The sequence below is a fragment of the Brachycentrus maculatus genome, unplaced genomic scaffold (genome assembly GCF_059751285.1).
Source record: "Brachycentrus maculatus isolate JH-2025_06_01 unplaced genomic scaffold, ASM5975128v1 h1tg000055l, whole genome shotgun sequence".
Lineage (NCBI taxonomy): Eukaryota > Metazoa > Arthropoda > Insecta > Trichoptera > Brachycentridae > Brachycentrus > Brachycentrus maculatus.
The window spans coordinates 2,920,979-2,926,962 of NW_028280809.1; positions in this window are offsets into that span (position 1 = coordinate 2,920,979).

The window sequence follows — 5,984 nt, forward strand, 5'->3', positions numbered from 1 at the left end:
TATGTTTCGTCTGCGTTATAGATCTATAAAAATACGCCTTCCAGCTCTTTCGGGAGTGTCAGCCAATAATTGAGGCAAAATCCATTGAGGTACTTTCTCAAGCGCTTACAAATTTATATTGTTTTATTTGTACTAGGACTAGGAAAAAAAGTTGTATATTCACATAAGCATTTTTAGTTTTTTGATGGATCGTCCAGCAGCGTAGAATCAGTCACTTTGGTGGAAAGTTTCATTATTTTATCATATTCAATATCCAACTATATCATAGTCTTAAAAGATTTAATGCAATTTAAGGTAAATATGTAATCTCGCATTTCTCTAGGCATTTATTAATTATTTATTTATACAAAAACTAAAACCCAAATGGGTACCGACCAAATTCTCCAGAAACCTTTCTAGTATATGTTTTTTTTCATTTACCTAACTCGCCTTTATTTCACACAAAATTATGTCTACGATTGCAGTTTTACAATGAGGCCTTAACTAGAAATCTTGGAATGGCTTACAAAATTATACACCTACATATTGACTAAAGAGAACATCGCTAACATGTCAAAAAATCGAGTGTTTAAAAAATGTTCTACATTTTTACTTAAGTACATACATATTTAATTGTACATAAAAAATGTGTTTAAAATAATGAAGTCTTGAACTAACAAGTACATGTCTACTGAAGTTCTGCATATCGCACATTAATTTAAACAAGGATGATAGTTATTTTGCAATAATTCAATAAAAATACAAATTTAATCTGGATAAGCTTGCCACAATGGGCTGGAAACCAAAGCTCAAGAATGATCGCCTTGTCTTTGTGTAATTATTGATCACAATAACACTGTGTCGATGCATTATAGTGCCCTATACACCCAATGGGGTGCGGATGAGGGTTAGAAGAATATGTAACTATAGTAGCTAATATGTAGAAATCAGAATGTTTTGTTATTATTGTTTTTATTTTAATGTAACATAATTAATTTTTTACATATAATATAAGTGTTTGTTAAGTATTTTTAATGTGTATTTTGTCATTTATTTCCATTTTCTTGACTAATAATTCTTTGTATATTCCCTTCATACTCTAATTTGTAAAGAAAATCAATATTTGTCTTGCACAGTACAGTTTGCGTAGCTCTGTATTGTGTCCCTGCTGAACTTGTAATGTTATATAGATTCGAGAAGTTGAGACAAGGTTATTAGCGTATAAATGGGACAGTCATATGTCCAGGTTTGAGTATTTCTACATCTGTCATCTAGTAAATTCTACATCTGGTCATTTTATATTATGTATGTACTTTAAAAAAGTATTTTAGAAAATAGTTTGCTTATTTTCCATGATTTTAGCATGTAATAGTGCCAATTATCGCTAATTGGAGTAATGGCCACAGATAATATCAAAAAATATGATGAACAAAATTGAAGTAACCGGGTACAATGTGAAAGCATTCTTTAACTTTAAAACTAAACATATTGTCGTTCGGTATGCAACACGGTGGTGTTTACCTAAACATATTGTCGTTCGGTATGCAACACGGTGGTGTTTAACTAAACATATTGTCGTTCGGTATGCAACACGGTGGTGTTTAACTAAACATATTGTCTAATGTCCCATTGGTGAATGGGACAATATTTTCAGGGAAAGGTGAAAACATTTATTTGAGAACCCAAATTTACTTTGTGGTGTTTCATATTGCCGTATATAAAAGTGATTTGAAGGTAGAAAAATCAATCAAAAAGCAATCTATTTCAAATAATAATAATAAAAAAGGTAATTTTAATATTTGATAATTAAAAGGTAAACGGTGTTGCATGTCAGACGACAATGTACAATTCTTAGGCAAAGAAAAATAGATCAGGTGTAATTGTTCGGCCTTAATAACAAAACCGTGTATAACCTTGTTTATTGTTTTCGTTTAAGTATGTTATTAAATTAAGAGTTCTTATATGTTTGTGATAACCTCTATAAAAGTCTATTTAACACTTTCCACTCTTAAGGTCATTATTCATCACTAACATAACTGTTTTCACCTTCTTAGTATAGTGGTCAGAATGGTCGCTGGAGGTCCTGGGTTTGATTCCCAGGGGGGGTCAAAATAAATATAAGTGGCTTTTCACAATTATTTATCAGTGAAAAACCAGTTACATTAAATTAATATTTATTTTAAATTACCCTGGCGTGGTACCTGAAGCGCAGGCCTGACTACCTTTTCTTCATGTATTTAACGGTCAAGATAACACTGCTTCTGTATGATGCAGTGCCCAACTTGTTCGGGTTCCAGATTATTATTTTATAAGTTCAAATAAAATGTAATGAATTTTAAGATTTTATTAGAAAATAAAAATAATTAATGAGAATGTTGGTCAGAGCTCTTGGCCCGCAGAAAGGACTTTTTCTCCCTTTATTAAATTAGTCCAATAATAAAATTACCTTATGAATTGAATTGATTATGTGTTGTGTTGACAGTATATTTACCATTCCATTTAGTGTGTGTATTGAAAACATGTGTATTGTGATATTTATAAATGTATCTTCTAGTCTTCGCCTTGCATTGTTAAACGAATAAAAACTTTAATACATTTTTGTCTATTTATTTAACCTCATTGTAGAATAGATATATGTTACATATTTTTTAATTATTTTTATTAAAACCCTTATCCGCACCCCAATGGTGCATAGGGCACTGTGTCTTATAAACGCAGTGTTATCATGATCGTTTTACACATGAAGGAAAGGTGATCAGCCCTCCGCTTCAGGTACCAGTCCATGGTAATATTGAATAAATATTACAGCGAAAAAATTACTTATATTTATTTTACCCCCCTTGGGAATCGAACCCGGGACCTCCAGAACGGTAGCCGAGCGTGCTGACCATTACACTACGGATGCGGACATGTTACATATTACTAACCCGTAAAATAAAAATACTAAATATGTAGTGTTTCCTTTATTCAACGTGATATACGGGGGGGGGGGGGGGAACTCATATAAGTCGTATAAGCAAAAAAAAACACAAACTATATTTTTTATTTATTTAATAATAAAAAAAGGATATATATCAATATATATTTTTAAATACAGTTTTGCAAAACCACTTGGGCAGGTTAAATTAATGCACGTTTTCTCCATAGGTTAAAATATTTTCAGTTTTAAGAGCAAATCGTCGCTAGTTGTAAATATGACAAATCTTATTTTGGAAATGGAGATAAATATTCCAAAAAATTAATAGGCACTTTCTGCATGAGCTGCATATTCACATTCAAGAAAATCTCTCTCGAGGTCCCAGAAATAGATTTTTAGTAACGGACGACAACATGCCTTTTAAGTGACGAAATAGACAGCTATTTCAAATGGAGTTACAAATTACAATTATTTTCCTTTGTATTTTTATATACTGGAAAGGATCGGTAAAAATGTTAAATGTTATTCATCTTTGACAAAAAAAAAACAGGTTTGTAAGATTAAAAATGTCATGTTCATTTACAATTATTGAATCTATATATTTACTGTTAGTATGTGCACATTTTTTATGGTTTAGAAAGGGTGACTAAATGATATTAATAATATTACACGATTTTACTGATGAACTTATCTAACTGTGTGTATGTAGTATGTATTTACATTATTATTATTTTTTAAATCATTATTACAAATTTATTTTGAGAATTCAAAAAGTAATCAAAGGGAAATTGTGATGCATGTATTCAAATAATAATAATAAATATATTAACCTTAACGGATATACTGGCTTATGAATGATATATTGGCCTTTTGATGGCAATAATTTCATTCATAATTTTCATCTGCAAAATCGCTTTTCATGAAAACATTTTACTAAGTTGGCATTGCAACATCACTTGCGCATAATTTTGCATTGATACATTTGTGTTCCCGCCACACATTACCCAATCATATGCGCCGTCGTGAATTTAGATCGCAAGGTTAGCACAAAGAAACTTGGGAATTTATCTTTTTTGAATAAGTAATAATGTCACAATATGTTTGTATTCTGGCATTAGAAATATAGTCGGTTTAACCCTTTATTCCTACTCTCTTATTTTTTTACAAATTCCAATAAGAAGAGTACTGATTATCCTGTTATATTTTATATTCAAGTAATTGATTTATATTCAAGTAAAAAAACTCTTTTGTTTTACATAATATGTACATGAAAACTACAGGAAAAACAGAGAAATGTCATTTAATGTTCTTATGATATCCACAAATATATCGTTTCAATACTTATTTACTGTATCTTGTATTCATAAATAGGAATTGAATAGCGGCAGACTGGAAAACCACTACAACCTGACTTCGTACATGGTTTTTATAGCTATGTATTTTAAAGGCTATCTCACCGATACGGTGTTTTCAAACTAGAAAATAATGGATTCAGTTAATAAATATTTTAACAAAGTTTTAAACTGCCACAATCTCTATTGATGCGATATTTTCCTTTTTTCTTGTGCTCTTAACATGCTTCACTGTTTGGAAAAACAAATTTTGCAAACCAAAAAATCTTTATTCGACTGTCACAAAATAAGGATTTTTATATTATTTATTGCCTGTGCAGGTTATATTTTTTTTTTGTAAAATGTACATATTTTCTAGCAGATTTTACAAAATTATCCAATTTCAAGCTTGTGTAAATATTATAATAATTAATAACTACTATTTTGAGTCCTAATTTCCCATAATGTTGTAAAAAAAAACTTTATGGGTTACAAAGCCTCTTTTTTAATAATCAAGTGAACAAAAAAGTTATGCGGTTTTCATTTGCACTCTGAAACTGATTCCAGAGAAATGTCAGAGATCATAAACAAAAAGTCGTAAATAAAAATTATCTTTGATGTATATAATTTAGAAAATCTTAAAAGCTAAGCAAGGGTTCCATTTTTTAATTTTACTTTTTAATTCCTATTATTTTTCTTACATTCTGTAAACACATCACCCAATATGTATCAAGATATATTGCTGAAAAAGTGTATTTCCAAAACAGAACACAAAAGCTACGGTAACAAAACAACATGAGGTTTATCATTTACTCAGGGAAAATAAAAAAATGTATTTCAAAACAAAATACATATGAGTGTTTTATGATTGACGTTGTAAGCAAGTAGAGCCAAAGTAAGAACTTAATTCACTTCTCAGATACAGCGTACTTAGCGAGAAATCACGTTGTCAAGTTAATTAACATTTATTTGGTGTATTTACTTAATGCAAACCACATAATCTTTTTTGGTTACCTATTACTTGTGTTGACTTAGAATATTTATTATTTTATCATTACATATACATGAACATTAAAATACATATTTAATTATTAAGATCACATTCATTTCATCATATCTCTTTTTTTACAATCAATCTTCTAAACTGTATTCTTTGTTCCAATTAAAAATCAAAAGAAAACATTAATACAATATGTATTTGTAAAAAATCTTTTTAATAACATATTTATACAAATAGTGGAAATCATTAAACATAAAATCATGGGGACTCTATTTTTTAGTGTTAAAAGATGCACGTTTTCAAGTGTAGACTGTATTTATTTTCTTCTTAGAAAGGTGGATAGAAAACCTAGGGCTTCGCCTAGAAAAGAATAAATAAATAAATATTTTGTGATAATCTAGACCTTTATATACTTGTCATAACAACATGAATTTAGTCACAGTCATACTGCAAAAAGAGTTGCCAGTAATAAAAACAAATAGTACTCAATCAGTTATGATTAAGTACTCAGGAAAACAAAAAAAACTCACTGATGAAAAGTAACAGTTATTATTCAAATGTTACTTATTCATTGACAGACTATACATTTTAAATTGTAAGCTAATTATATTTAATAAAACTAAACATGTATGTATACCTAATAAATTTATAAATAAAAAACATGAATAGATTTTTGTAAAAAAAATGGAAATCAATTTCAACTAAAGATGAATAAATAAAAATTTAATATTTTGATTTCACACAAATACAGATGCTA